The 9,555-nt window shown below is 37.9% G+C and overlaps 1 protein-coding gene across 1 annotated transcript in view; it reads right to left on the bottom strand.

Moving 5' to 3' along the window:
• LOC124873626 (transmembrane protein 125) overlaps positions 1–6,886 on the bottom strand; it is a 55,270-nt gene extending 48,384 nt beyond the window's left edge. The window contains exon 1 of the mRNA XM_047374386.1: positions 6,779–6,886. The gene's annotated coding sequence lies outside the window, so the exon portion shown is untranslated. The remainder of the gene's footprint in view (positions 1–6,778) is intronic.
• Between the last annotated feature and the right edge of the window lie 2,669 nt (positions 6,887–9,555).

Raw genomic sequence — 9,555 nt, forward strand, 5'->3', positions numbered from 1 at the left:
CTAACACAGACACACACACTTGCAAATCATTTAAAAGTACTTAAGCATGGCATCAGGTAGCCCTATGAGCTAAAACTGCACCAGAACATGACTTGAACGTATTTTTAACCTAAATAAAAACAATCTATTTCCTTGCTGTGAGAGAGTTAGCTGAACACAGACGGCCTGAGCACAGCCAGATGGACGAAGTGACCGGCTGGCAGGAAGTAACAGCCTGTACGCTTCTTTTTGATTGGCTCTAATTATGATCCAGTGCTGTGCCTCCCAGAGAATTGCTGACTGGCTGATGTGTGTTGTGCATAATTGTGAGTATGAGCATTTCTGCGAGAATCCAGAGTTTTTCAACTAGAAAAAAAGTGATGGTTTAACTGAGGAACCGAGCGACTAAAAAGCAGTTTATATTGATGTAGGGCGATATTATTGCGCAAGAATTTGGAGTGACTCAGCAGAAAAAAAAATAAAGCTGCAGGATTTGTTGCAGCTTTCACATTCCACATGTTCCTTTTGTTGCGAAGTAAATTAGAGAAGCACTTGGTTACTTTACTCCATCTTAATGTAGTGCTAAACATTTTGTTATCCTGTAAAAACTTCACTGTGAGAATATAGTTTCTTGTTAATAATCTTCAATTGTTTGCACTAGATATGATGATGTCATCAGTATACAGTGCTTGTCAGAGGTTAACATGCACTTATCATCAGAAGAATGTCATAATTTTAGGCTTTTAGCTTTTGCATTTGAACTACTCTTTTGGATGTTAAATGTTTCTTGCCAAGTTAAAAAGAAGCCCCCCATATTTGCCATTCCAAAGGTCCAAGCCAGATATTTGAACTCTCTTCCTATCATAAATGTGTGGACCCTTTTTTAAACATATACCATATAGTTCAAGAAAATTGAGTTTGGAACTATTGAAGCTGCTTGAAGTTGTTCTGGTTTATTTGTCCCAAAAGCAGCTTTACTTTGTGTTTGGAGTCCTTCTCCTGTTGAAACATCGAACTGTGTCCATGTTTCAACTACAGTGATTAAAGTAAGTAGTTATCAATATAATACTCAGTGTAAGTACATTAATTGGTGCCACTGACATCAGTTAACAACAGAGATCTACAACTACCCGAATAATCCCCACTAATCTACGCCTCTCACCCGTGACCCACTACGGAATAAGCATTATAGAAGATGAATGAATGAATGAATATATATATATATATATATATATATATATATATATATATATATATATATATATATATATATATATATATATATATATATATGTATATATATATATATATGTATATATATGTATATATATATATACATATATATATATATACATATATATATATATATATATATATATATATATATATATATATATATATATATATATATATATATATATATATATGTATGTGTGTGTGTGTTTACACACCACCAACTTCAAAGTATAACTTTTAGAACTGTTTTGTAAATTTTCACATCTTTTACTTAAGAAAATCTTTTTACAATATTCTTAGTGGACTGACAAAAAAAATTACACACATTTTTGTTTTGCACTTTTCGAAGCTGCTTCTCTATGTCAGGTTCTTCTTTTTTGTCTTACTTTCTAAAATTGTTTGTTTTTCCCTTTGGGTTTTAGCCACCCTTCGCCACTTCTTTCTTTCTCATCCCCCTTTCCCTTTTATCTCCTTCTTCTTCCTCTCATCTCACCTTCCTGTCCTGTGTCATACATAACTTAGCTGCTCCACATGCCAGGCTTCTCCCCTTGCCTTTTCCTCTTATTTAACCTGCAATCAGATCAATTCACTATTCCATTCACAGCCTAATAATAGGGTGATTATGCATGAAACACACACACAGACACCGCCTCCCTCAACATGCACGCACGCACGCACGCACACACACACACACACACACACATATCCCGCCCCTTTTTCTATGATGGAAGCTGACGTTGCATCTTCACAAAAAATTCTGCTAATGTCCTCTATAAGAGAAAACTGGCAACCTGGTGCTCCCAGATTAATTTGTCTCTTCTTTTCTAATCAGTGTCAGAATTCAGTAAGAACCCAGAGATGGAGGATTGAGGGGGTAAGAGGTGGGGGGGGAGGCCAGAAGTAATGAAAGCAAACAAGTAGGCAAGGAAAGTCCCTCTAAGTGTTTGATTAGAGACCACTGCCAGACCTCTTGAATGAACCCCAGAAATTGAATTTACAGATTAATAAACAGAAATGAACAGTCTCAATAGATTCTTTTCACTCTGGACCTCACACTGTTTATGTATAAACCTGCAAGATCTGCACCTTTAATGAATGCACGTGGCTTAGTAGGTTGCTTTGCAGTGCTTGTTATTTTACCTCTAAAAAGTCACCAAAGTAGTTACTCTGTGCCTAATTTTAGCATGAAAGCACAAAATAATCTGTTCGAAAACAACTAAATGCAAGAGGTTTCTATTTGTTGTCTGGATCTGGTATAAATTAGGGTAAAATATCCATAATTCAAACTTGCCAAGTTTAAACTACGACGTCCTACATCGGAGAGGACTGCACGGTGGCGCAGTAGCACTGTTGCCTTGCAGCAAGAAGGTCCTGGGTTCGACTCCCGGCCGAGGGTCTTTCTTGATGGAGTTTGCATGTTCTGCCCGTGCATACGTGGGTTCTCTCCGGGTACTCCGGCTTCCTCCCACAGTTCAAAGACATGTCTGTTAGGTTAATTGGTCTCTCTAAATTGCCCTTAGGTGTGTGAATGAGTATGTACATGGTTGTTTGTGTGTTGCCCTGCGATGGACTGGTGACCTGTCCCGGAAGACCTGTCCCAGGTGACTTGTCCCGGATGACCTGTCCCGGGTGACTGCTGGAGATAGGCACCAGCTTCCCCGCACCACTAAGGAAGAAGCGGTATAGAAAATGACTGACTGACCCCCTCGGAGATTGTCATTCTATACTCAGCTGAAAAAAAAGTAAACATGGTTTCTTACATTTTTTTTTCAAATAAAATTCTGAAAAGGATCAGTATTCATTTGTTTTTTAGTCTCCTTTACTATCATATTCCTAAATACAAACCATTGCAACAAACTGTATTCAGAATTCCCATAATCTCTAAACAGAGTCCATTTGTGTCTAATTTAATCACAGTATTAAGACAGCTTAGCAAACTGTATCACGAAGCACCAGGAACAAACCATTCCAGTCAGGGATAAAGTTGTGGAAGTTTAAAACAGGCTTCTGTTGTAAAATATTTCAAGGTTTGAACATTTCACAAAGCACAACTGGAAACCATGTAAAAGATGGAAGTCCATTTAAAGTGACAGAACCAGGCAGGTAGAACATTATTCAGAGAAACAGCCAAAAGGTCCATGGTAACTCAGGAGGAACTGCAGAGATCCATGGCACAGATGGGAGACTTTATCCAGAGGACAGTTTGTTGTGGATTCCCCAAATAAACTACCGGTCTAAAGTTTTAGAACGCCTTTTTCACTTACTGGGTCTCTTTATTTTCATGACTATACAAATTGTAGATTCTCACCACAGACAACAAACCTAAATGAAAACACATGGAATTATGTGGTAAACAAAAAGTGTAAAATAACTAAACATTTTTATACTTTAGATTTTTACAAAGTATCCACACTTTGCTTTCATGATGCTTTGCTCTCTTGGTATTCTCTCCAAGAACTTCATGAGGTGTTCACCTGAAATGGATTTGCAAAGCTAAACTTGCCAGACGTTCAGTGAGAGACGGCTAAAAGTTAATATTTTAGTCATTGTAGCAAAGGGCAGCTACTTTAGGGATTCTAAAATATAACATATTTAAAGTAATTGTACAATTTTTTGTTTGCTACATAATTGCATATGTGTTCATTCACTGTTCTGATGCCTTCATTGAGAATCTAAGTACAATGTAAATAGTCATTAATATAAAGAAAACCATTAAATGAGAAAGGTGTTCTAAAACTTTTGACCGGTAAAATATATATCAATTTCCACACAAAGGTTGTGATCTACAAAAAACAAACCTGATGAGAGAATGTGTGGTTCATCACGCAAACTCCCACCCATGCGTACGCTCGTTTTAGAGACTGGAAACTGGAGATACAGATGGAGAGGTGGGAATTGAAGCCACACTGCATCATGATTCCTCTCAGGCATTCAATTTCACTCCATATCAAACAATTAATTAACACATAAATTGTGACAAGGTGTGAGGCAATAGCACTGATTGCTTTAAACATTTAAATACTGTGGTGAAACCCGTGTGAAATGTGGCACGATGGAGGCATTGGCACTGCTGTAGGACCTTGCAAATGGAAAAATATGGAGGGAAAACATTTTCAGGGATCTCCAAGGCCGGCCCAACCAGCGCTAAGCGCAATAATACCTGACATCCAGATGGCATTGTCAATATGACCAGTCAATACATCAGATTTCCCTACACTGTGGGAGAACAGGTCAATATTAAATGGCGGTTTGCAGTACCGTCCGGTTTCCCAAATGTAATCACCGTATATGACTGCACTCATATGTAAACACATTTATATGTGTATGTGAATATGTGTATGTAAATAGAAAGTCAGTTGCATTCCACTAATGTGCAAGTCATAGTACCTGACCAATTCAGTGGCACGATGGCCTGTTCAACACATGACTCCTTCAACCTGGCACAAAGCAGTGTAGGAAATAGACTGCAAGCAGGCACTATACGTGATGGCTGGCTTCTTGGTAAGTCAATGAAAAACTTATTTTGGAAACTCTAACCATTTGGGCCTGATGTACTGATGCAATCTTCCGCTATGGTCTGCAGGGGCTACCCCCCTTTCCACAGCCCCAACGCACAGAGCAGGCACGCTTTAACACCGCTCACACTCATGCACGTTCAACTCTGGAGCGTGCCATTGGCCTTCTAAAATGCTGGTAGCAGGGTCTGGATGCATTGGAGGGAAAACTCTGATAAAATTGGAGGAAGGTGTGCAAAATCGTCAAGACGTGTGGTGTGCTGCAATATCAGGTGCTGGGGCATGGCATTTATCTCCGTCCTGGCCTCCCTCCTTTTCAGAATGACAGCCCATTTTTAACAGGATTTAGTGGGCTTGATTTTAGTTATTTACCTGAACACTGTACACCCAGTAAGCAGTTTTTTGTTTGGTTTTTTTTACACAAAGAGAGGGGATGAGTTAAGAAAAACGTAGAAGGCAATTATCATGTTAGACAATAAAAATAAGCACAAGGGACTACACACACTAATTGGTTTGAGAGTTGAACACTCCCATGATAGCAAACCAAGCAGTCCGAGGCTTCACACCAGCTTTTAGGTACATTATAGGTCAATTAGATAAACATATTAAGCAGTTGTTTGAACAAAATAGAGGCTACTGAAATATTTTTCAGTGTTTACGTACAATGTTCATAAAAGTGGAATTAATTCAAGAAAGGAAAAATATATACATGACAATACCTGTACTATTTTTTTTTTTTTTTTTTACAAATTCCCTTTATATGCATTGACACTGACAAGAGCATCTAATAAACAACACATTTTAAAATAAAATAAATAGTTTGTACCTCTCTTCTGCTTTGTCCAATAGTGACCAGTTGGCAGCAGAAGATGTGCTGCAGATAAAGTGTTATTGATTGCCCTTAAAAGTGAATAATCCATAGTTAAATTGAAGTGTTTTGTTGAGCTATCCTTCTAATCACACATCCTTAAGGTACTAAGATGTTTTTCTGGGTCAACATACTATTCTCTCACAGAGAAAAAGAAGAAACACAAAGCGCAAGTAAAGTAAGCGTAGCATATTCACAGTTCTTCAGGGTCGTTTGCTAATTCAGTTTCAACATAAAAAAACAACAGGACCTTTTACCTGCATGGTGAAGTCCCACAAAAGAATGAAAAACAGAAAAGGCAAAGCAAGCTTTAGACACCATTTTTTGGTTTTCTGCTCCTATTAATGTGCATATATTTTACTTTATATATTTTAAACCAACATATAGATCTGATTTATGTGGAACATAAAATCTGACATTGCTTCCTCTCAATGAGAAAACATTAGTGTCCATTTCTGCCATACTATCCTCCTCCTTGGTACTATTTTGTGGGCAAAAAGCACTCGGTATGCAGTTCATTCTCTATAGCGTCAAGCAAAAACCACTTTGTTACTTGCAAAATGTGTATAGTTACAATTTTGTCATTTATACACTTACTGCTTCTTTACTCTGAACCACACTTCTGAGCTCTCCCAATGTAAAGTTGGACCACGTCAGCAGTTTTATTTAAACTGACAATCAGAGCTCAGGATCATGTTTAAAATGTGTAGTTTTTTAGTCTGCTGGTGTAAACAAAATTTGAATCTTTTCTTTTTTACAGTCTTTAATGAAAATATTGCCCTGAAAATGTTGTTTGGGAAAAAGCCCATCACTCAGCGTAGACTACTAGTTGCGCTCAAGTAGACAAGTGGAATAATTCTTTAATACAAGTATGTGTTTAACACTAAGAATCCCAGTGAATAAGAAAATCCTGCTGCAAGTTCCAATTGTGAGAACAAGAAACTTGAGATAAATTGACCCTTATTTCATCTGCAAAAACATCTCAGTTTTTTCAGGAAGAAAATATAATAATAGGTTACAGAAAATGTAACTTTGAAGAGTTCATTGAAATGTTTAACAGATGCACAGTGAATTTGCAGTCAACTTCTACAAAAGTTCAAAAGTATTTATAATTTCAGAGTTGGTAAAAGCAACTACTGTCATGCCTGGCCTGCGTCTGTGTTGTGTTTTTGTTATTTACCTGGTCTGGTCTTTTGTTGACCTCTGTGTACTGCAGCCTTGCCCCACCTGTTCCTTGTTTCCCCTAATTACCTGGTCTCGTTGTTTATTGGTTCCCCTTGCTGTTCTGTTTTGTATTTAGGCCTCTTCATTTCTATTGTTCCCTGCTGGTTCCTTGTGTTCTATGTCATTCTGTCGTGTTTGGTCTGGAGTCCTGGTTGTTGTAAACCTGCTGTCTGGATTCCGTGTGGACAAGAATTAAAACCCGACTTACCTTCATTCCACTGGCTCCTGGTATTCTCTGCACTTTGGTCCTACCTCAAACCCCACATCATGACAAATATTCCCTTTTGAGTTATAGCTACCTTTTATATGACTAATTACATTAACACTGTACAGGTCCTTCTCAAAATATTAGCATATTGTGATAAAGTTCATTATTTTCCATAATGTCATGATGAAAATTTAACATTGATATATTTTAGATTCATTGCACACTAACTGAAATATTTCAGGTCTTTTATTGTCTTAATACGGATGATTTTGGCATACAGCTCATGAAAACCCAAAATTCTTATCTCACAAAATTAGCATATTTCATCCGACCAATAAAAGAAAAGTGTTTTTAATACAAAAAACGTCAACCTTCAAATAATCCATGTATGGAGGCCCAGGATGCTTCGATAGCGGCCTTTAGCTCATCCAGAGTGTTGGGTCTTGAGTCTCTCAACGTTCTCTTCACAATATCCCACAGATTCTCTATGGGGTTCAGGTCAGGAGAGTTGGCAGGCCAATTGAGCACAATGATACCATGGTCAGTAAACCATTTACCAGTGGTTTTGGCACTGTGAGCAGGTGCCAGGTCGTGCTGAAAAATGAAATCTTCATCTCCATAAAGCTTTTCAGCAGATGGAAGCATGAAGTGCTCCAAAATCTCCTGATAGCTAGCTGCATTGACCCTGCCCTTGATAAAACACAGTGGACCAACACCAGCAGCTGACACGGCACCCCAGACCATCACTGACTGTGGGTACTTGACACTGGACTTCTGGCATTTTGGCATTTCCTTCTCCCCAGTCTTCCTCCAGACTCTGGCACCTTGATTTCCAAATGACATGCAGAATTTGCTTTCATCCGAAAAAAGTACTTTGGACGACTGAGCAACAGTCCAGTGCTGCTTCTCTGTAGCCCAGGTCAGGCGCTTCTGCTGCTGTTTCTGGTTCAAAAGTGGCTTGACCTGGGGAATGCGGCACCTGTAGCCCATTTCCTGCACACGCCTGTGCACGGTGGCTCTGGATGTTTCTACTCCAGACTCAGTCCACTGCTTCCGCAGGTCCCCCAAGGTCTGGAATCGGCCCTTCTCCACAATCTTCCTCAGGGTCCGGTCACCTCTTCTCATTGTGCAGCGTTTTCTGCCACACTTTTTCCTTCCCACAGACTTTCCACTGAGGTGCCTTGATACAGCACTCTGGGAACAGCCTATTCGTTCAGAAATTTCTTTCTGTGTCTTACCCTCTTGCTTGAGGGTGTCAATAGTGGCCTTCTGGACAGCAGTCAGGTCGGCAGTCTTACCCATGATTGGGGTTTTGAGTGATGAACCAGGCTGGGAGTTTTAAAGGCCTCAGGAATCTTTTGCAGGTGTTTAGAGTTAACTCGTTGATTCAGATGATTAGGTTCATAGCTCGTTTAGAGACCCTTTTAATGATATGCTAATTTTGTGAGATAGGAATTTTGGGTTTTCATGAGCTGTATGCCAAAATCATCCGTATTAAGACAATAAAAGACCTGAAATATTTCAGTTAGTGTGCAATGAATCTAAAATATATCAATGTTAAATTTTCATCATGACATTATGGAAAATAATGAACTTTATCACAATATGCTAATATTTTGAGAAGGACCTGTATATGCTGTACATTTTAACAGAACTGGTATTAGTAATGAAAAATAAGCCCACACCAGTGTTCAGTAATTTTGTTGTTTTCTTATTATAGACAAGAACAATGAAAGAAAAGCCAGTCACAATTGTTGGTTTAGCTAAAGTCACTTATGTGCCTAACTCTTATATGTGTCATACTGTACACATTACATTCAATAACTACTGGAAATGTTTTGTCCTGGACACACGTTTTTTAAAGAAATAGGACAATTTGGTGAAAATATAAGTGTGTATTTTAAAATTAGAATAGAAACAGGTCAAAAATAGGTACACATTTACATTACATTTACATTTTTTTGTAAATGACAACTGGTTCTCAGATATTTTACCTGAAAGAATTAAATAAATAAATAAACATTAGAAATTGGCATGGGTGTCAGAAAGTGGGGCTTTTAATAATAGTGGAATAATAATAATGGAATAATTATACATCAGACAACTTCAGTCAATTATAATATATATATATATATATGTATATATATATATATACTTACATTGTTACTGTGTGAATTAGAGAAGATCCACAGTTCAAACTTGTGTAGAAATGTTACAAAAACAGAAATCCAACTGTTTTTCTGAAATCAATAAACCTGATGGCTGGCACAAATGTATGTAAAAACCTGAAAAACCAACCTTGGGGAAATAAGAATAATATGAGCCCTGAAAAACTGTACATTTGCAGGTAAGGCAGCCTCAAATCAGAAACGTTTCGTGTTTTAAACCTGCCAATAATCAGTACACTGTTCAACCAAACAGTTTTAAGCCACAAAGTCCATTAGTACAGACTCTAAAAGGCTTTAGCCTTGCTGTCACTTATTTTTATGTCCAAGGGCCATCAGGAATACACAAAATGCCTTGAT

The sequence above is a fragment of the Girardinichthys multiradiatus genome, chromosome 9, assembly GCF_021462225.1.
Source record: "Girardinichthys multiradiatus isolate DD_20200921_A chromosome 9, DD_fGirMul_XY1, whole genome shotgun sequence".
Lineage (NCBI taxonomy): Eukaryota > Metazoa > Chordata > Actinopteri > Cyprinodontiformes > Goodeidae > Girardinichthys > Girardinichthys multiradiatus.